Here is a 27,006-nt window from a genome sequence, read left to right on the forward strand (position 1 = left end):
AAGAGGTTTTCAGCTGTGTGCGTATTCTGGAAACCGGTGATACAAAGCGTAGCCTGCCTAGGAAAGAGTTGGCGTTTGCGAGATGCTGCTACTGGTGCCGCCGCTGCTGTTCTTGCGGCGGGAGTCCATACATCTACCCAGTGGGCTGTCACAGTCATATAGTCCTGACCCTGCCCTGCTCCACTTGTCCACATGTCCATGGTTAAGTGGACATTGGGTACAACTGCATTTTTTAGGACACTGGTGAGTCTTTTTCTGACGTCCGTGTACATTCTCGGTATCGCCTGCCTAGAGAAGTGGAACCTAGATGGTATTTGGTAACGGGGGCACACTGCCTCAAGAAATTGTCTAGTTCCCTGTGAACTAACGGCGGATGCACGTCTAACACCAACATAGTTGTCAAGGCCTCAGTTATCCGCTTTGCAACAGGATGACTGCTGTGATATTTCATCTTCCTCGCAAAGGACTGTTGGACAGTCAATTGCTTGGTGGAAGTAGTAAAAGTGGGCTTACGACTTCCCCTCTGGGATGACCATCGACTCCCAGCAGCAACAACAGCAGCGCCAGCAGCAGTAGGCGTTACACGCAAGGATGCATCGGAGGAATCCCAGGCAGGAGAGGACTCGTCAGAATTGCCAGTGACATGGCATGCAGGACTATTGGCATTCCTGGGGAAGGAGGAAATTGACACTGAGGGAGTTGGTGGGGTGGTTTGCGTGAGCTTGGTTACAAGAGGAAGGGATTTACTGGTCAGTGGACTGCTTCCGCTGTCGCCCAAAGTTTTTGAACTTGTCACTGACTTATTATGAATGCGCTGCAGGTGACGTATAAGGGAGGATGTTCCGAGGTGGTTAACGTCCTTACCCCTACTTATTACAGCTTGACAAAGGCAACACATGGCTTGACAAATGTTGTCCGCATTTCTGGTGAAATACTTCCACACCGAAGAGCTGATTTTTTTGGTATTTTCACCAGGCATGTCAACGGCCCTATTCCTCCCACGGACAACAGGTGTCTCCCCGGGTGCCTGACTTAAACAAACCACCTCACCATCAGAATCCTCCTTGTCAATTTCCTCCCCAGCGCCAGCAACACCCATATCCTCCTCATCCTGGTGTACTTCAACACTGACATCTTCAATCTGACTATCAGGAACTGGACTGCGGGTGCTCCTTCCAGCACTTGCAGGGGGCGTGCAAATGGTGGAAGGCGCATGCTCTTCACGTCCAGTGTTGGGAAGGTCAGGCATCGCAACCGACACAATTGGACTCTCCTTGTGGATTTGGGATTTCGAAGAACGCACAGTTCTTTGCGGTGCTTTTGCCAGCTTGAGTCTTTTCAGTTTTCTAGCGAGAGGCTGAGTGCTTCCATCCTCATGTGAAGCTGAACCACTAGCCATGAACATAGGCTAGGGCCTCAGCCGTTCCTTGCCACTCCGTGTGGTAAATGGCATATTGGCAAGTTTACGCTTCTCCTCCGACAATTTTATTTTAGATTTTGGAGTCCTTTTTTTACTGATATTTGGTGTTTTGGATTTTACATGCTCTGTACTATGACATTGGGCATCGGCCTTGGCAGACGACGTTGCTGGCATTTCATCGTCTCGGCCATGACTAGTGGCAGCAGCTTCAGCACGAGGTGGAAGTGGATCTTGATCTTTCTCTAATTTTGGAACCTCAACATTTTTGTTCTCCATATTTTAATAGGCACAACTAAAAGGCACCTCAGGTAAACAATGGAGATGGATGGATACTAGTATACTTATGGATGGACGAGCGACTGCCGACACAGAGGTAGCTACAGACGTGGACTACCGTACTGTGTCTGCTGCTAATATAGACTGGATGATAATGAGATGAAATCAATATATATATATATATATAATATCACTAGTACTGCAGCCGGACAGGTATATATATTTATTATGTAATGACTGATGACGGACCTGCTGGACACTGTCAGCTCAGCAGCACCGCAGACTGCTACAGTAAGCTACTATAGTAGTATGTATAAAGAAGAAAGAAAAAAAAAACCACAGGTAGGTGGTATACAATTATGGATGGACGAGCGACTGCCGACACAGAGGTAGCTACAGCCGTGGACTACCGTACTGTGTCTGCTGCTAATATAGACTGGATGATAATGAGATGAAATCAATATATATATATATATAATATCACTAGTACTGCAGCCGGACAGGTATATATATTTATTATGTAATGACTGATGACGGACCTGCTGGACACTGTCAGCTCAGCAGCACCGCAGACTGCTACAGTAAGCTACTATAGTAGTATGTATAAAGAAGAAAGAAAAAAAAAAAAACACGGGTAGGTGGTATAAAATTATGGATGGACGAGCGACTACCGACACAGAGGTAGCTACAGCCGTGGACTACCGTACTGTGTCTGCTGCTAATATAGACTGGATGATAATGAGATGAAATCAATATATATATATATAATATCACTAATACTGCAGCCGGACAGGTATATATATTTATTATGTAATGACTGATGACGGACCTGCTGGACACTGTCAGCTCAGCAGCACCGCAGACTGCTACAGTAAGCTACTATAGTAGTATGTATAAAGAAGAAAGAAAAAAAAAACCACGGGTAGGTGGTATACAATTATGGATGGACGAGCGACTGCCGACACAGAGGTAGCTACAGCCGAGGACTACCGTACTGTGTCTGCTGCTAATATAGACTGGATGATAATGAGATGAAATCAATATATATATATATATATATATATATATATATATAATATCACTAGTACTGCAGCCGGACAGGTATATATATTTATTATGTAATGACTGATGACGGACCTGCTGGACACTGTCAGCTCAGCAGCACCGCAGACTGCTACAGTAAGCTACTATAGTAGTATGTATAAAGAAGAAAGAAAAAAAAAAACCACGGGTAGGTGGTATACAATTATGGATGGACGAGCGACTACCGACACAGAGGTAGCTACAGCCGTGGACTACCGTACTGTGTCTGCTGCTAATATAGACTGGATGATAATGAGATGAAATCAATATATATATATATATATAATATCACTAGTACTGCAGCCGGACAGGTATATATATTTATTATGTAATGACTGATGACGGACCTGCTGGACACTGTCAGCTCAGCAGCACCGCAGACTGCTACAGTAAGCTACTATAGTAGTATGTATAAAGAAGAAAGAGGAAAAAAAAACCACGGGTAGGTGGTATACAATTATGGATGGACGAGCGACTGCCGACACAGAGGTAGCTACAGCCGTGGACTACCGTACTGTGTCTGCTGCTAATATAGACTGGATGATAATGAGATGAAATCAATATATATTATATCACACTAGTACTACAGCCGGACAGGTAGATATATTTATTATGTAATGACTGATGACGGACCTGCTGGACACTGTCAGCTCAGCAGCACCGCAGACTGCTACAGTAAGCTACTATAGTAGTATGTATAAAGAAGAAAGAAAAAAAAAAAACCACGGGTAGGTGGTATACAATTATGGATGGACGAGCGACTGCCGACACAGAGGTAGCTACAGCCGTGGACTACCGTACTGTGTCTGCTGCTAATATAGACTGGATGATAATGAGATGAAATCAATATATATATATATATATAATATCACTAGTACTGCAGCCGGACAGGTAGATATATTTATTATGTAATGACTGATGACGGACTTGCTGGACACTGTCAGCTCAGCAGCACCGCAGACTGCTACAGTAAGCTACTATAGTAGTATGTATAAAGAAGAAAGAAAAAAAAAACCACGGGAAGGTGGTATACAATTATGGATGGACGAGCGACTGCCGACACAGAGGTAGCTACAGCCGTGGACTACCGTACTGTGTCTGCTGCTAATATAGACTGGATGATAATGAGATGAAATCAATATATATATATATATAATATCACTAGTACTGCAGCCGGACAGGTATATATATTTATTATGTAATGACTGATGACGGACCTGCTGGACACTGTCAGCTCAGCAGCACCGCAGACTGCTACAGTAAGCTACTATAGTAGTATGTATAAAGAAGAAAGAGGAAAAAAAAACCACGGGTAGGTGGTATACAATTATGGATGGACGAGCGACTGCCGACACAGAGGTAGCTACAGCCGTGGACTACCGTACTGTGTCTGCTGCTAATATAGACTGGATGATAATGAGATGAAATCAATATATATTATATCACACTAGTACTACAGCCGGACAGGTAGATATATTTATTATGTAATGACTGATGACGGACCTGCTGGACACTGTCAGCTCAGCAGCACCGCAGACTGCTACAGTAAGCTACTATAGTAGTATGTATAAAGAAGAAAGAAAAAAAAAAAACCACGGGTAGGTGGTATACAATTATGGATGGACCAGCGACTGCCGACACAGAGGTAGCTACAGCCGTGGACTACCGTACTGTGTCTGCTGCTAATATAGACTGGATGATAATGAGATGAAATCAATATATATATATATAATATCACTAGCACTGCAGCCGGACAGGTAGATATATTTATTATGTAATGACTGATGACGGACCTGCTGGACACTGTCAGCTCAGCAGCACCACAGACTGCTACAGTAAGCTACTATAGTAGTATGTATAAAGAAGAAAGAAAAAAAAAAACCACGGGTAGGTGGTATACAATTATGGATGGACGAGCGACTGCCGACACAGAGGTAGCTACAGCCGTGGACTACCGTACTGTGTCTGCTGCTAATATAGACTGGATGATAATGAGATGAAATCAATATATATATATATATATATATATATATATATATATATATATATATATAATATCACTAGTACTGCAGCCGGACAGGTATATATATTTATTATGTAATGACTGATGACGGACCTGCTGGTCACAGTCAGCTCAGCAGCACCGCAGACTGCTACAGTAAGCTACTATAGTAGTATGTATAAAGAAGAAAGAAAAAAAAAAAACCACGGGTAGGTGGTATACAATATTATATATATTTTATATACAATTATATATATATATATATATATATTAAACTGGTGGTGACTGGTGGTCAGGTCACTGGTCACACTATCAGCAACTTGCAAGTAGTACTCCTAAGCAGACAATCACAATATATATTATACTGGTGGTCAGTGTGGTCACAATGGCAGTGTGGCACTCTGGCAGCAAAAGTGTGCACTGTACGTTATATATACTCCTGAGTCATGCTCTCAGACTCTAACTGCTCCCCACTGTCAGTGTCTCCCCCACAAGTCAGATAATATACAGTCACACTATCTATCACTTCAGCAAGTAACTAGTACTCCTCCTAATGCTCCCCAAAATTACTACTGTGTCTCTCTCTACTGTCTCACTCTCTTCTCTATAAACGGAGAGGACGCCAGCCACGTCCTCTCCCTATGAATCTCAATGCACGTGTGAAAATGGCGGCGACGCGCGGCTCCTTATATAGAATCCGAGTCTCGCGATAGAATCCGAGTCTCGCGAGAATCCGACAGCGGGATGATGACGTTCGGGCGCGCTCGGGTTAACCGAGCAAGGCGGGAAGATCCGAGTCGCTCGGCCCCGTGTAAAAAAGCATGAAGTTCGGACGGGTTCGGATTCCGAGGAACCGAACCCGCTCATCCCTACTTACAGCACAGTACAGGGAGGGTGCACACACTATATACAGCACAGCACAGGGAGGAGCACACACTACATACAGCACAGCACAGGGAAGGAGCACACACTACATACAGCACAGTACAGGGAGGGAGCACACACTACATACAGCACAGTACAGGGATGGAGCACACACTACTTACAGCACAGTACAATACAGGGAGGGAGCACACACTACATACAGCACAGTACAGGGAGAGAGCACACGCTACATACAGCACAGTACAGGGAGGGAGCACACACTACATACAGCACAGTACAGGCAGGGAGCACACACTACATACAGCACAGTACAGGGAGGGAGCACACACTACATACAGCACAATACAGGGAGAGAGCACACACTACATACAGCACAGTACAGGGATGGAGCACACACTACTTACAGCACAGTACAGGGAGGGAGCACACACTACATACAGCACAGTACAGGGAGGGGGAGCACACACTACATACAGCACAGGGAGGGAGCACACACTACATACAGCACAGCACAGGGAGGGAGCACACACTACATACAGCACAGTACAGGGAGGGAGCACACACTACATACAGCACAGTACAGGGAGGGAGCACACACTACATACAGCACAGTACAGGCAGGGAGCACACACTACATACAGCACAGTACAGGGAGGGAGCACACACTACATACAGCACAGTAAAGGGAGGGATCACACACTACATACAGCACAGTACAGGGAGGTAGCACACACTACATACAGCACAGTACAGGGAGGGAGCACACACTAAATACAGCACAGTACAGGGAGGGAGCACACACTACATACAGCACAGTACAGGGAGGGAGCACACACTACATACAGCACAGTACAGGGAGGGAGCACACACTACATACAGCACAGTACAGGGAGGGAGCACACACTACATACAGCACAGTACAGGGAGGTAGCACACACTACATACAGCACAGTACAGGGAGGGGGAGCACACACTACATACAGCACAGTACAGGGAGGGAGCACACACTACATACAGCACAGTACAGGGATGGAGCACACACTACTTACAGCACAGTACAGGAAGGGAGCACACACTACATACAGCACAGTACAGGGAGAGAGAACACACTACATACAGCACAGTACAGGGAGGGAGCACACACTACTTACAGCACAGTACAGGGAGGGAGCACACACTACATACAGCACAGTAGAGGGTGAGAGTACACACTACATACAGCACAGTACAGGGAGGGAGCACACACTACATACAGCACAGTACAGGGAGGGAGCACACACTACATACAGTACAGGGAGGGAGCACACACTACATACAGCACAGTACAGGGAGGGAGCACACACTACATACAGCACAGTACAGGGAGAGAGCACACACTACATACAGCACAGTACAGGGAGGGATCACACACTACATACAGCACAGTACAGGGAGGCAGCACACACTACATACAGCGCAGTACAGGAAGGGGGAGCACACACTACATACAGCACAGTACAGGGAGGGAGCACACACTACATACAGCACAGTAGAGGGTGGGAGTACACACTACATACAGCACAGTACAGGGAGGGAGTACACACTACATACAGTACAGGGAGGGAGCACACACTACATACAGTACAGGGAGGGAGCACACTACTTACAGCACAGTACAGGGAGGGAGCACACACTACATACAGCACAGTAGAGGGTGGGAGTACACACTACATATAGCACAGTACAGGGAGGGAGCACACACTAAATACAGCACAGTACAGAGAGGGAGCACACACTACATACAGCACAGTACAGGGAGGGAGCACACACTACATACAGCACAGTACAGGGAGGGGGAGCACACACTACATACAGCACAGTATAGGGAGGGAGCACACACTACATACAGCACAGTACAGGGATGGAGCACACACTACTTACAGCACAGTACAGGAAGGGAGCACACACTACATACAGCACAGTACAGGGAGAGAGCACACATTACATACAGCACAGTACATGGAGAGAGCACACACTACATACAGCACAGTACAGGGATGGAGCACACACTACTTACAGCACAGTACAGGGAGGGTGCAAACACTACATACAGCACAGGGAGGGAGCACACACTACATACAGCACAGCACAGGGAGGGAGCACACACTACATACAGCACAGTACAGGGAGGGAGCACACACTACATACAGCACAGTACAGGGATGGAGCACACACTACTTACAGCACAGTACAGTACAGGGAGGGAGCACACACTACATACAGCACAGTACAGGGAGAGAGCACACACTACATACAGCACAGCACAGGGAGGGAGCACACACTACATACAGCACAGCACAGGGAGGGAGCACACACTACATACAGCACAGCACAGGGAGAGAGCACACACTACATACAGCACAGCACAGGGAGGGAGCACACACTACACACAGCACAGTACAGGGAGGGAGCACACACTACACACAGCACAGTATAGTGATGGAGCACACACTACATACAGCACAGTACAGGGAGGGAGCACACACTACATACAGCACAGTACAGGGAGGGAGCACACACTACATACAGCACAGTACAGGGAGGGAGCACACACTACATACAGCACAGTACAGGGAGAGAGCACACACTACATACAGCACAGTACAGGGAGGGAGAGCACACACTATACAGCACAGCACAGGGAGGGAGCACACACTACATACAGCACAGCACAGGGAGGGAGCACACACTACATACAGCACAGGGAGTGAGCACACACTACATACAGCACAGTATAGGGAGGGAGCACACACTACATACAGCACAGTACTGGGAGGGAGCACACACTACATACAGCATAGTACAGGGAGGGGGCACACACTACATACAGCACAGTACAGGGAGAGAGCACACACTACATACAGCACAGTACAGGGAGGGATCACACACTACATACAGCACAGTACAGGGAGGTAGCACACACTACATACAGCACAGTACAGGAAGGGGGAGCACACACTACAAACAGCACAGTACAGGCAGGGAGCACACACTACATACAGCACAGTACAGGGAGGGAGCACACACTACATACAGCACAATACAGGGAGAGAGCACACACTACATACAGCACAGTACATGGAGAGAGCACACACTACATACAGCACAGTACAGGGAGAGAGCACACACTACATACAGCACAGTACAGGGAGGGAGCACACACTACATACAGCACAGTACAGGCAGGGAGCACACACTACATACAGCACAGTACAGGGAGGGAGCACACACTACATACAGCACAATACAGGGAGAGAGCACACACTACATACAGCACAGTACATGGAGAGAGCACACACTACATACAGCACAGTACAGGGATGGAGCACACACTACTTACAGCACAGTACAGGGAGGGAGCACACACTACATACAGCACAGTACAGGGAGGGGGAGCACACACTACATACAGCACAGGGAGGGAGCACACACTACATACAGCACAGCACAGGAAGGGAGCACACACTACATACAGCACAGTACAGGGAAGGAGCACACACTACATACAGCACAGTACAGGGAGGGAGCACACACTACATACAGCACAGTACAGGCAGGGAGCACACACTACATACAGCACAGTACAGGGAGGGCGCACACACTACAAACAGCACAGTACAGGGAGGGATCACACACTACATACAGCACAGTACAGGGAGGTAGCACACACTACATACAGCACAGTACAGGAAGGGGGAGCACACACTACATACAGCACAGTACAGGGAGGGAGCACACACTACATACAGCACAGTAGAGGGTGGGAGTACACACTACATACAGCATAGTACAGGGAGGGAGCACACACTACATACAGCACAGTACAGGGAGGGAGCACACACTACATACAGCATAGTACAGGGAGGGGGCACACACTACATACAGCACAGTACAAGGAGAGAGCACACACTACATACAGCACAGTACAGGGAGGGATCACACACTACATACAGCACAGTACAGGGAGGTAGCACACACTACATACAGCACAGTACAGGAAGGGGGAGCACACACTACATACAGCACAGTACAGGGAGGAAGCACACACTACATACAGCACAGTAGAGGGTGGGAGTACACACTACATACAGCACAGTACAGGGAGGGAGCACACACTACATACAGCACAGTACAGGGAGGGAGCACACACTACTTACAGCACAGTACAGGGAGGGAGCACACACTACTTACAGCACAGTACAGGGAGGGAGCACACACTACATATAGCACAGTAGAGGGTGGGAGTACACACTACATACAGCACAGTACAGGGAGGGAGCACACACTAAATACAGCACAGTACAGGGAGGGAGCACACACTACATACAGCACAGTACAGGGAGGGAGCACACACTACATACAGCACAGTACAGGGAGGGGGAGCACACACTACATACAGCACAGTACAGGGAGGGAGCACACACTACATACAGCACTGTACAGGGATGGAGCACACACTACTTACAGCACAGTACAGGAAGGGAGCACACACTACATACAGCACAGTACAGGGAGAGAGCACACACTACATACAACACAATACAGGGAGGCAGCACACACTACATACAGCACAGTACATGGAGAGAGCACACACTACATACAGCACAGTACAGGGATCGAGCACACACTACTTACAGCACAGTACAGGGAGGGTGCACACACTATATACAGCACAGCACAGGGAGGAGCACACACTACATACAGCACAGGGAGGGAGCACACACTACATACAGCAGAGTACAGGGAGGGAGCACACACTACATACAGCACAGTACAGGGAGGGAGCACACACTACTTACAGCACAGTACAGGGAGGGAGCACACACTACTTACAGCACAGTACAGGGAGGGAGCACACACTACATACAGCACAGTAGAGGGTGGGAGTACACACTACATACAGCACAGTACAGGGAGGGAGCACACACTAAATACAGCACAGTACAGGGAGGGAGCACACACTACATACAGCACAGTACAGGGAGGGAGCACACACTACATACAGCACAGTACAGGGAGGGGGAGCACACACTACATACAGCACAGTACAGGGAGTGAGCACACACTACATACAGCACAGTACAGGGATGGAGCACACACTACTTACAGCACAGTACAGGAAGGGAGCACACACTACATACAGCACAGTACAGGGAGAGAGCACACACTACATACAACACAGTACAGGGAGGGAGCACACACTACATACAGCACAGTACATGGAGAGAGCACACACTACATACAGCACAGTACAGGGATCGAGCACACACCACTTACAGCACAGTACAGGGAGGGTGCACACACTATATACAGCACAGCACAGGGAGGAGCACACACTACATACAGCACAGCACAGGGAGGGAGCACACACTACATACAGCACAGTACAGGGAGGGAGCACACACTACTTACAGCACAGTACAGGGAGGGTGCACACACTATATACAGCACAGCACAGGGAGGAGCACACACTACATACAGCACAGCACAGGGAGGGAGCACACACTACATACAGCACAGTACAGGGAGGGAGCACACACTACATACAGCACAGTACAGGGATGGAGCACACACTACTTACAGCACAGTACAATACAGGGAGGGAGCACACACTACATACAGCACAGTACAGGGAGAGAGCACACACTACATACAGCACAGTACAGGGAGGGAGCACACACTACATACAGCACAGTACAGGCAGGGAGCACACACTACATACAGCACAGTACAGGGAGGGAGCACACACTACATACAGCACAATACAGGGAGAGAGCACACACTACATACAGCACAGTACATGGAGAGAGCACACACTACATACAGCACAGTACAGGGATGGAGCACACACTACTTACAGCACAGTACAGGGAGGGAGCACACACTACATACAGCACAGTACAGGGAGGGGGAGCACACACTACATACAGCACAGGGAGGGAGCACACACTACATACAGCACAGCACAGGGAGGGAGCACACACTACATACAGCACAGTAAAGGGAGGGAGCACACACTACATACAGCACAGTACAGGGAGGGAGCACACACTACATACAGCACAGTACAGGCAGGGAGCACACACTACATACAGTACAGGGAGGGCGCACACACTACAAACAGCACAGTACAGGGAGGGATCACACACTACATACAGCACAGTACAGGGAGGTAGCACACACTACATACAGCACAGTACAGGAAGGGGGAGCACACACTACATACAGCACAGTACAGGGAGGGAGCACACACTACATACAGCACAGTAGAGGGTGGGAGTACACACTACATACAGCAAAGTACAGGGAGGGAGCACACACTACATACAGCACAGTACAGGGCGGGAGCACACACTACATACAGCATAGTACAGGGAGGGGGCACACACTACATACAGCACAGTACAAGGAGAGAGCACACACTACATACAGCACAGTACAGGGAGGGATCACACACTACATACAGCACAGTACAGGGAGGTAGCACACACTACATACAGCACAGTACAGGAAAGGGGAGCACACACTACATACAGCACAGTACAGGGAGGAAGCACACACTACATACAGCACAGTACAGGGAGGGAGCACACACTACATACAGCACAGTACAGGGAGGGAGCACACACTACTTACAGCACAGTACAGGGAGGGAGCACACACTACTTACAGCACAGTACAGGGAGGGAGCACACACTACATATAGCACAGTAGAGGGTGGGAGTACACACTACATACAGCACAGTACAGGGAGGGAGCACACACTAAATACAGCACAGTACAGGGAGGGAGCACACACTACATACAGCACAGTACAGGGAGGGAGCACACACTACATACAGCACAGTACAGGGAGGGGGAGCACACACTACATACAGCACAGTACAGGGAGGGAGCACACACTACATACAGCACTGTACAGGGATGGAGCACACACTACTTACAGCACAGTACAGGAAGGGAGCACACACTACATACAGCACAGTACAGGGAGAGAGCACACACTACATACAACACAGTACAGGGAGGCAGCACACACTACATACAGCACAGTACATGGAGAGAGCACACACTACATACAGCACAGTACAGGGATCGAGCACACACTACTTACAGCACAGTACAGGGAGGGTGCACACACTATATACAGCACAGCAGAGGGAGGAGCACACACTACATACAGCACAGCACAGGGAGGGAGCACACACTACATACAGCACAGTACAGGGAGGGAGCACACACTACATACAGCACAGTACAGGGATCGAGCACACACTACTTACAGCACAGTACAGGGAGGGTGCACACACTATATACAGCACAGCACAGGGAGGAGCACACACTACATACAGCACAGCACAGGGAGGGAGCACACACTACATACAGCACAGCACAGGGAGGGAGCACACACTACATACAGCACAGTACAGGGAGGGAGCACACACTAAACACAGCACAGTACAGGGATGGAGCACACACTACTTACAGCACAGTACAGGTTGGGAGCACACACTACATACAGCACAGTACAGGGAGGGAGCACACACTACATACAGCACAGACAGGGTGAGAGCACACACTACATACAGCACAGTACAGGGAGGGAGAGCACACACTATATACAGCACAGCACAGGGAGGGAGCACACACTACATACAGCACAGCACAGGTAGGGAGCACACACTACATACAGCACAGCACCGGGATGGAGCACACACTACATACAGCACAGTACAGGGAGGGAGCACACACTACATACAGCACAGTACAGGGAGGGAGCACACACTACTTACAGCACAGTACAGGGAGGGAGCACACACTTCATACAGCACAGTACAGGGAGGGAGTACACACTACATACAGCACAGTACAGGGAGGGAGCACACACTAAATACAGCACAGTACAGGGAGGGAGCACACACTACATACAGCACAGTACAGGGAGGGAGCACACACTACATACAGCACAGTACAGGGAGGGGGAGCACACACTACATACAGCACAGTACAGGGAGGGAGCACACACTACATACAGCACAGTACAGGGATGGAGCACACACTACTTACAGCACAGTACAGGAAGGGAGCACACACTACATACAGCACAGTACAGGGAGAGAGCACACACTACATACAGCACAGTACATGGAGAGAGCACACACTACATACAGCACAGTACAGGGATGGAGCACACACTACTTACAGCACAGTACAGGGAGGGTGCACACACTACATACAGCACAGCACAGGGAGGGAGCACACACTACATACAGCACAGCACAGGGAGGGAGCACACACTACATACAGCACAGTACAGGTAGGGAGCACACACTACATACAGCACAGTACAGGGATGGAGCACACACTACTTACAGCACAGTACAGGGAGGGAGCACACACTACATACAGCACAGTACAGGGAGGGAGAGCACACACTATATACAGCACAGCACAGGGAGGGAGCATACACTACATACAGCACAGCACAGGTTGGGAGCACACACTACATACATCACAGCACCGGGATGGAGCACACACTACATACAGCACAGTACAGGGAGGGAGCACACACTACATACAGCACAGTACAGGGAGGGAGCACACACTACTTACAGCACAGTACAGGGAGGGAGCACACACTTCATAAAGCACAGTAGAGGGTGGGAGTACACACTACATACAGCACAGTACAGGGAGGGAGCACACACTAAATACAGCACAGTACAGGGAGGGAGCACACACTACATACAGCACAGTACAGGGAGGGAGCACACACTACATACAGCACAGTACAGGGAGGGAGCACACACTACATACAGCACAATACAGGGAGAGAGCACACACTACATACAGCACAGTACATGGAGAGAGCACACACTACATACAGCACAGTACAGGGATGGAGCACACACTACTTACAGCATAGTACAGGGAGGGAGCACACACTACATACAGCACAGTACATGGAAAGGAGGGGGAGCACACACTACATACAGCACAGGGAGGGAGTACACAATACATACAGCAAAGTACAGGGAGGGAGCACACACTACATACAGCACTGTACAGGGAGCGAGCACACAATACATACAGCACAGTACAGGGAGAGAGCACACAGTACAGGGAGAGAGCACACACTACATACAGTACAGTGAGGGAGCACACACTACATACAGCACAGTACAGGGAGGGAGCACACACTACATACAGCATAGTACAGGGAGGGGGCACACACTACATACAGCACAGTACAGGGAGAGAGCACACACTACATACAGCACAGTACAGGGAGGGATCACACACTACATACAGCACAGTACAGGGAGGGAGCACACACTACATACAGCACAGTACAGGAAGGGGGAGCACACACAACATACAGCACAGTACAGGGAGGGAGCACACACTACATATAGCACAGTAGAGGGTGGGAGTACACACTACATACAGCACAGTACAGGGAGGGAGCACACACTACATACAGCACAGTACAGGGAGGGAGCACACACTACATACAGCATAGTACAGGGAGGGGGCACACACTACATACAGCACAGTACAGGGAGAGAGCACACACTACATACAGCACAGTACAGGGAGGGATCACACACTACATACAGCACAGTACAGGGAGGTAGCACACACTACATACAGCACAGTACAGGAAGGGGGAGCACACACTACATACAGCACAGTACAGGGAGGGAGCACACACTACATACAGCACAGTAGAGGGTGGGAGTACATACTACATACAGCACAGTACAGGGAGGGAGCACACACTACATACAGCACAGTACAGGGAGGGAGCACACACTACATACAGCACAGTACAGGGAGGGAGCACACACTACATACAGCACAGTACAGGGAGGGAGCACACACTACATACAGCACAGCACAGGGAGGGAGCACACACTACATACAGCACAGTACAGGGAGGGAGCACACACTACATACAGCTCAGTACAGGGATCGAGCACACACTACTTACAGCACAGTACAGGGAGGGTGCACACACTATATACAGCACAGCACAGGGAGGAGCACACACTACATACAGCACAGCACAGGGAGGGAGCACACACTACATACAGCACAGCACAGGGAGGGAGCACACACTACATACAGCACAGTACAGGGAGGGAGCACACACTAAACACAGCACAGTACAGGGATGGAGCACACACTACTTACAGCACAGTACAGGTTGGGAGCACACACTACATACAGCACAGTACAGGGAGGGAGCACACACTACATACAGCACAGTACAGGGTGAGAGCACACACTACATACAGCACAGTACAGGGAGGGAGAGCACACACTATATACAGCACAGCACAGGGAGGGAGCACACACTACATACAGCACAGCACAGGTAGGGAGCACACACTACATACAGCACAGCACCGGGATGGAGCACACACTACATACAGCACAGTACAGGGAGGGAGCACACACTACATACAGCACAGTACAGGGAGGGAGCACACACTACTTACAGCACAGTACAGGGAGGGAGCACACACTTCATACAGCACAGTAGAGGGTGGGAGTACACACTACATACAGCACAGTACAGGGAGGGAGCACACACTAAATACAGCACAGTACAGGGAGGGAGCACACACTACATACAGCACAGTACAGGGAGGGAGCACACACTACATACAGCACAGTACAGGGAGGGGGAGCACACACTACATACAGCACAGTACAGGGAGGGAGCACACACTACATACAGCACAGTACAGGGATGGATCACACACTACTTACAGCACAGTACAGGAAGGGAGCACACACTACATACAGCACAGTACAGGGAGAGAGCACACACTACATACAGCACAGTACATGGAGAGAGCACACACTACATACAGCACAGTACAGGGATGGAGCACACACTACTTACAGCACAGTACAGGGAGGGTGCACACACTACATACAGCACAGCACAGGGAGGGAGCACACACTACATACAGCACAGCACAGGGAGGGAGCACACACTACATACAGCACAGTACAGGGAGGGAGCACACACTACATACAGCACAGTACAGGGATGGAGCACACACTACTTACAGCACAGTACAGTACAGGGAGGGAGCACACACTACATACAGCACAGTACAGGGAGGGAGAGCACACACTATATACAGCACAGCACAGGGAGGGAGCATACACTACATACAGCACAGCACAGGTTGGGAGCACACACTACATACATCACAGCACCGGGATGGAGCACACACTACATACAGCACAGTACAGGGAGGGAGCACACACTACATACAGCACAGTACAGGGAGTGAGCACACACTACTTACAGCACAGTACAGGGAGGGAGCACACACTTCATACAGCACAGTAGAGGGTGGGAGTACACACTACATACAGCACAGTACAGGGAGGGAGCACACACTAAATACAGCACAGTACAGGGAGGGAGCACACACTACATACAGCACAGTACAGGGAGGGAGCACACACTACATACAGCACAGTACAGGGAGGGAGCACACACTACATACAGCACAATACAGGGAGAGAGCACACACTACATACAGCACAGTACATGGAGAGAGCACACACTACATACAGCACAGTACAGGGATGGAGCACACACTACTTACAGCATAGTACAGGGAGGGAGCACACACTACATACAGCACAGTACATGGAAAGGAGGGGGAGCACACACTACATACAGCACAGGGAGGGAGCACACAATACATACAGCAAAGTACAGGGAGGGAGCACACACTACATACAGCACAGTACAGGGAGGGAGCACACACTACATACAGCACAGTACAGGGAGAGAGCACACAGTACAGGGAGAGAGCACACACTACATACAGTACAGTAAGGGAGCACACACTACATATAGCACAGTAGAGGGTGGGAGTACACACTACATACAGCACAGTACAGGGAGGGATCACACACTACATACAGCACAGTACAGGGAGGTAGCACACACTACATACAGCACAGTACAGGAAGGGGGAGCACACACTACATACAGCACAGTACAGGGAGGGAGCACACACTACATACAGCACAGTAGAGGGTGGGAGTACATACTACATACAGCACAGTACAGGGAGGGAGCACACACTACATACAGCACAGTACAGGGAGGGAGCACACACTACATACAGCACAGTACAGGGAGGGAGCACACACTACATACAGCACAGTACAGGGAGGGAGCACACACTACATACAGCACAGCACAGGGAGGGAGCACACACTACATACAGCACAGTACAGGGAGGGAGCACACACTACATACAGCACAGTACAGGGATCGAGCACACACTACTTACAGCACAGTACAGGGAGGGTGCACACACTATATACAGCACAGCACAGGGAGGAGCACACACTACATACAGCACAGCACAGGGAGGGAGCACACACTACATACAGCACAGCACAGGGAGGGAGCACACACTACATACAGCACAGTACAGGGAGGGATCACACACTAAACACAGCACAGTACAGGGATGGAGCACACACTACTTACAGCACAGTACAGGTTGGGAGCACACACTACATACAGTACAGGGAGGGAGCACACACTACATACAGCACAGTACAGGGTGAGAGCACACACTACATACAGCACAGTACAGGGAGGGAGAGCACACACTATATACAGCACAGCACAGGGAGGGAGCACACACTACATACAGCACAGGTAGGGAGCACACACTACATACAGCACAGCACCGGGATGGAGCACACACTACATACAGCACAGTACAGGGAGGGAGCACACACTACATACAGCACAGTACAGGGAGGGAGCACACACTACTTACAGCACAGTACAGGGAGGGAGCACACACTTCATACAGCACAGTAGAGGGTGGGAGTACACACTACATACAGCACAGTACAGGGAGGGAGCACACACTAAATACAGCACAGTACAGGGAGGGAGCACACACTACATACAGCACAGTACAGGGAGGGAGCACACACTACATACAGCACAGTACAGGGAGGGGGAGCACACACTACATACAGCACAGTACAGGGAGGGAGCACACACTACATACAGCACAGTACAGGGATGGAGCACACACTACTTACAGCACAGTACAGGAAGGGAGCACACACTACATACAGCACAGTACAGGGAGAGAGCACACACTACATACAGCACAGTACATGGAGAGAGCACACACTACATACAGCACAGTACAGGGATGGAGCACACACTACTTACAGCACAGTACAGGGAGGGTGCACACACTACATACAGCACAGCACAGGGAGGGAGCACACACTACATACAGCACAGCACAGGGAGGGAGCACACACTACATACAGCACAGTACAGGTAGGGAGCACACACTACATACAGCACAGTACAGGGATGGAGCACACACTACTTACAGCACAGTACAGTACAGGGAGGGAGCACACACTACATACAGCACAGTACAGGGAGGGAGAGCACACACTATATACAGCACAGCACAGGGAGGGAGCATACACTACATACAGCACAGCACAGGTTGGGAGCACACACTACATACATCACAGCACCGGGATGGAGCACACACTACATACAGCACAGTACAGGGAGGGAGCACACACTACATACAGCACAGTACAGGGAGGGAGCACACACTACTTACAGCACAGTACAGGGAGGGAGCACACACTTCATACAGCACAATACAGGGAGAGAGCACACACTACATACAGCACAGTACAGGGAGGGAGCACACACTACATACAGCACAATACAGGGAGAGAGCACACACTACATACAGCACAGTACATGGAGAGAGCACACACTACATACAGCACAGTACAGGGATGGAGCACACACTACTTACAGCATAGTACAGGGAGGGAGCACACACTACATACAGCACAGTACATGGAAAGGAGGGGGAGCACACACTACATACAGCACAGGGAGGGAGCACACAATACATACAGCAAAGTACAGGGAGGGAGCACACACTACATACAGCACAGTACAGGGAGGGAGCACACACTACATACAGCACAGTACAGGGAGAGAGCACACAGTACAGGGAGAGAGCACACACTACATACAGTACAGTGAGGGAGCACACACTACATACAGCACAGTACAGGGAGGGAGCACACACTACATACAGCATAGTACAGGGAGGGGGCACACACTACATACAGCACAGTACAGGGAGAGAGCACACACTACATACAGCACAGTACAGGGAGGGATCACACACTACATACAGCACAGTACAGGGAGGTAGCACACACTACATACAGCACAGTACAGGAAGGGGGAGCACACACTACATACAGCACAGTACAGGGAGGGAGCACACACTACATATAGCACAGTAGAGGGTGGGAGTACACACTACATACAGCACAGTACAGGGAGGGAGCACACACTACATACAGCACAGTACAGGGAGGGAGCACACACTACATACAGCATAGTACAGGGAGGGGGCACACACTACATACAACACAGTACAGGGAGAGAGCACACACTACATACAGCACAGTACAGGGAGGGATCACACACTACATACAGCACAGTACAGGGAGGTAGCACACACTACATACAGCACAGTACAGGAAGGGGGAGCACACACTACATACAGCACAGTACAGGGAGGGAGCACACACTACATACAGCACAGTAGAGGGTGGGAGTACATACTACATACAGCACAGTACAGGGAGGGAGCACACACTACATACAGCACAGTACAGGGAGGGAGCACACACTACATACAGCACAGTACAGGGAGGGAGCACACACTACATACAGCACAGCACAGGGAGGGAGCACACACTACATACAGCACAGTACAGGTAGGGAGCACACACTACATACAGCACAGTACAGGGATGGAGCACACACTACTTACAGCACAGTACAGTACAGGGAGGGAGCACACACTACATACAGCACAGTACAGGGAGAGAGCACACACTACATACAGCACAGTACAGGGAGGGAGCACACACTACATACAGCACAGTACAGGCAGGGAGCACACACTACATACAGCACAGTACAGGCAGGGAGCACACACTACATACAGCACAGTACAGGGAGAGATCACACACTACATACAGCACAATACAGGGAGAGAGCACACACTACATACAGCACAGTACATGGAGAGAGCACACACTACATACAGCACAGTACAGGGATGGAGCACACACTACTTACAGCACAGTACAGGGAGGGAGCACACACTACATACAGCACAGTACAGGGAGGGGGAGCACACACTACATACAGCACAGCACAGGGAGGGAGCACACACTACATACAGCACAGTACAGGGAGGGAGCACACACTACACACAGCACAGTACAGGGATGGAGCACACACTTCTTACAGCACAGTACAGGGAGGGAGCACACACTACATACAGCACAGTACATGGAGGGAGCACACACTACATACAGCACAGTACAGGTTGAGAGCACACACTACATACAGCACAGTACAGGGAGGGAGAGCACACACAAAATACAGCACAGCACAGGGAGGGAGCACACACTACATACAGCACAGTACAGGGAGGGAGCACACACTACATACAGCATAGTACAGGGAGGGGGCACACACTACATACAACACAGTACAGGGAGAGAGCACACACTACATACAGCACAGTACAGGGAGGGATCACACACTACATACAGCACAGTACAGGGAGGTAGCACACACTACATACAGCACAGTACAGGAAGGGGGAGCACACACTACATACAGCACAGTACAGGGAGGGAGCACACACTACATACAGCACAGTAGAGGGTGGGAGTACATACTACATACAGCACAGTACAGGGAGGGAGCACACACTACATACAGCACAGTACAGGGAGGGAGCACACACTACATACAGCACAGTACAGGGAGGGAGCACACACTACATACAGCACAGCACAGGGAGGGAGCACACACTACATACAGCACAGTACAGGTAGGGAGCACACACTACATACAGCACAGTACAGGGATGGAGCACACACTACTTACAGCACAGTACAGTACAGGGAGGGAGCACACACTACATACAGCACAGTACAGGGAGAGAGCACACACTACATACAGCACAGTACAGGGAGGGAGCACACACTACATACAGCACAGTACAGGCAGGGAGCACACACTACATACAGCACAGTACAGGCAGGGAGCACACACTACATACAGCACAGTACAGGGAGAGATCACACACTACATACAGCACAATACAGGGAGAGAGCACACACTACATACAGCACAGTACATGGAGAGAGCACACACTACATACAGCACAGTACAGGGATGGAGCACACACTACTTACAGCACAGTACAGGGAGGGAGCACACACTACATACAGCACAGTACAGGGAGGGGGAGCACACACTACATACAGCACAGCACAGGGAGGGAGCACACACTACATACAGCACAGTACAGGGAGGGAGCACACACTACACACAGCACAGTACAGGGATGGAGCACACACTTCTTACAGCACAGTACAGGGAGGGAGCACACACTACATACAGCACAGTACATGGAGGGAGCACACACTACATACAGCACAGTACAGGTTGAGAGCACACACTACATACAGCACAGTACAGGGAGGGAGAGCACACACTAAATACAGCACAGCACAGGGAGGGAGCACACACTACATACAGCATAGCACAGGGAGGGAGCACACACTACATACAGCACAGCACAGGGAGGGAGCACACACTACATACAGCACAGTACAGGGAGGGAGCACACACTACATACAGCACAGTACAGGGAGGGAGCACACACTACATACAGCATAGTACAGGGAGGGGGCACACACTACATACAGCACAGTACAGGGAGAGAGCACACGCTACATACAGCACAGTACAGGGAGGGAGCACACACTACATACAGCACAGTACAGGGAGGTAACGCACACTACATACAGCACAGTACAGGAAGGGGGAGCTCACACTACATACAGCACAGTAGAGGGAGGGGGAACACACACTACATACAGCACAGTACAGGGAGGGGGAGCACACACTACATACAGCACAGTACAGGGAGGGAGCACACACTACATACAGCACAGTACAGGGAGGGAGCACACAATACATACAGCAAAGTACAGGGAGGGAGCACACACTACATACAGCACAGTACAGGGAGGGAGCACACACTACATACAGCACAGTACAGGGAGAGAGCACACAGTACAGGGAGAGAGCACACACTACATACAGTACAGTACAGTGAGGGAGCACACACTACATACAGCACAGTACAGGGAGGGAGCACACACTACATACAGCATAGTACAGGGAGGGGGCACACACTACATACAGCACAGTACAGGGAGAGAGCACACACTACATACAGCACAGTACAGGGAGGGATCACACACTACATACAGCACAGTACAGGTAGGGAGCACACACTACATACAGCACAGTACAGGGAGGGAGCACACACTACATACAGCATAGTACAGGCAGGGAGCACACACTACATACAGCACAGTACAGGGAGAGATCACACACTACATACAGCACAGTACAGGAAGGGGGAGCACACACTACATACAGCACAGTACAGGGAGGGAGCACACACTACATATAGCACAGTAGAGGGTGGGAGTACACACTACATACAGCACAGTACAGGGAGGGAGCACACACTACATACAGCACAGTACGGGGAGGGAGCACACACTACATACAGCATAGTACAGGGAGGGGGCACACACTACATACAGCACAGTACAGGGAGAGAGCACACACTACATACAGCACAGTACAGGGAGGGATCACACACTACATACAGCACAGTACAGGGAGGTAGCACACACTACATACAGCACAGTACAGGAAGGGGGAGCACACACTACATACAGCACAGTACAGGGAGGGAGCACACACTACATACAGCACAGTAGAGGGTGGGAGTACATACTACATACAGCACAGTACAGGGAGGGAGCACACACTACATACAGCACAGTACAGGGAGGGAGCACACACTACATACAGCACAGTACAGGGAGGGAGCACACACTACATACAGCACAGCACAGGGAGGGAGCACACACTACATACAGCACAGTACAGGTAGGGAGCACACACTACATACAGCACAGCACAGGGATGGAGCACACACTACATACAGCACAGCACAGGGAGGGAGCACACACTACATACAGCACAGTACAGGTAGGGAGCACACACTACATACAGCACAGTACAGGGAGGGAGCACACACTACATACAGCATAGTACAGGCAGGGAGCACACACTACATACAGCACAGTACAGGGAGAGATCACACACTACATACAGCACAATACAGGGAGAGAGCACACACTACATACAGCACAGTACATGGAGAGAGCACACACTACATACAGCACAGTACAGGGATGGAGCACACACTACTTACAGCACAGTACAGTACAGGGAGGGAGCACACACTACATACAGCACAGTACAGGGAGAGAGCACACACTACATACAGTACAGTACAGGGAGGGAGCACACACTACATACAGCACAGTACAGGCAGGGAGCACACACTACATACAGCACAGTACAGGCAGGGAGCACACACTACATACAGCACAGTACAGGGAGAGATCACACACTACATACAGCACAATACAGGGAGAGAGCACACACTACATACAGCACAGTACATGGAGAGAGCACACACTACATACAGCACAGTACAGGGAGGGAGCACACACTACATACAGCACAGTACAGGGAGGGGGAGCACACACTACATACAGCACAGTACAGGGAGGGAGCACACACTACACACAGCACAGTACAGGGATGGAGCACACACTTCTTACAGCACAGTACAGGGAGGGAGCACACACTACATACAGCACAGTACATGGAGGGAGCACACACTACATACAGCACAGTACAGGGAGAGAGCACACACTACATACAGCACAGTACAGGGAGGGAGAGCACACACTAAATACAGCACAGCACAGGGAGGGAGCACACACTACATACAGCACAGCACAGGGAGGGAGCACACACTACATACAGCACAGCACAGGGAGGGAGCACACACTACATACAGCACAGTACAGGGAGGGAGCACACACTACATACAGCACAGTACAGGGAGGGAGCACACACTACATACAGCACAGTACAGGAAGGGGGAGCTCACACTACATAAAGCACAGTAGAGGGAGGGGGAGCACACACTACATACAGCACAGTACAGGGAGGGGGAGCACACACTACATACAGCACAGTACAGGGAGGGAGCACACACTACATACAGCACAGTACAGGGAGGGAGCACACAATACATACAGCAAAGTACAGGGAGGGAGCACACACTACATACAGCACAGTACAGGGAGGGAGCACACACTACATACAGCACAGTACAGGGAGAGAGCACACAGTACAGGGAGAGAGCACACACTACATACAGTACAGTACAGTGAGGGAGCACACACTACATACAGCACAGTACAGGGAGGGAGCACACACTACATACAGCATAGTACAGGGAGGGGGCACACACTACATACAGCACAGTACAGGGAGAGAGCACACACTACATACAGCACAGTACAGGGAGGGATCACACACTACATACAGCACAGTACAGGGAGGTAGCACACACTACATACAGCACAGTACAGGAAGGGGGAGCACATACTACATACAGCACAGTACAGGGAGGGAGCACACACTACATATAGCACAGTAGAGGGTGGGAGTACACACTACATACAGCACAGTACAGGGAGGGAGCACACACTACATACAGCACAGTACAGGGAGGGAGCACACACTACATACAGCATAGTACAGGGAGGGGGCACACACTACATACAGCACAGTACAGGGAGAGAGCACACACTACATACAGCACAGTAGAGGGTGGGAGCACACACTACATACAGCACAGTACAGGGAGGGAGCACACACTAAATACAGCACAGTACAGGGAGGGAGCACACACTACATACAGCACAGTACAGGGAGGGAGCACAAACTACATACAGCACAGTACAGGGAGGGGGAGCACACACTACATACAGCACAGTACAGGGAGGGAGCACACACTACATACAGCACAGTACAGGGATGGAGCACACACTACTTACAGCACAGTACAGGAAGGGAGCACACACTACATACAGCACAGTACAGGGAGAGGGCACACACTACATACAACACAGTACAGGGAGGGAGCACACACTACATACAGCACAGTACATGGAGAGAGCACACACTACATACAGCACAGTACAGGGATGGAGCACACACTACTTACAGCACAGTACAGGGAGGGTGCACACACTATATACAGCACAGGGAGGGAGCACACACTACATACAGCACAGCACAGGGAGGGAGCACACACTACATACAGCACAGTACAGGGAGGGAGCACACACTACATACAGCACAGTACAGGGATGGAGCACACACTACTTACAGCACAGTACAGTACAGGGAGTGAGCACACACTACATACAGCACAGTACAGGGAGAGGGCACACACTACATACAGCACAGTACAGGGAGGAAGCACACACTACATACAGCACAGTACAGGCAGGGAGCACACACTACATACAGCACAGTACAGGGAGGGAGCACACACTACATACAGCACAATACAGGGAGAGAGCACACACTACATACAGCACAGTACATGGAGAGAGCACACACTACATACAGCACAGTACAGGGATGGGGCACACACTACTTACAGCACAGTACAGGGAGGGAGCACACACTACATACAGCATAGTACAGGGAGGGGGCACACACTACATACAGCACAGTACAGGGAGAGAGCACACACTACATACAGCACAGTACAGGGAGGGATCACACACTACATACAGCACAGTACAGGGAGGTAGCACACACTACATACAGCACAGTACAGGAAGGGGGAGCACACACTACATACAGCACAGTACAGGGAGGGAGCACACACTACATACAGCACAGTAGAGGGTGGGAGTACATACTACATACAGCACAGTACAGGGAGGGAGCACACACTACATACAGCACAGTACAGGGAGGGAGCACACACTACATACAGCACAGTACAGGGAGGGAGCACACACTACTTACAGCACAGTACAGGGAGGGAGCACACACTACATACAGCACAGTAGAGGGTGGGAGCACATACTACATACAGCACAGTACAGGGAGGGAGCACACACTAAATACAGCACAGTACAGGGAGGGAGCACACACTACATACAGCACAGTACAGGG

Source organism: Pseudophryne corroboree, chromosome 4 (assembly GCF_028390025.1).
Source record: "Pseudophryne corroboree isolate aPseCor3 chromosome 4, aPseCor3.hap2, whole genome shotgun sequence".
NCBI classification, from domain to species: domain Eukaryota; kingdom Metazoa; phylum Chordata; class Amphibia; order Anura; family Myobatrachidae; genus Pseudophryne; species Pseudophryne corroboree.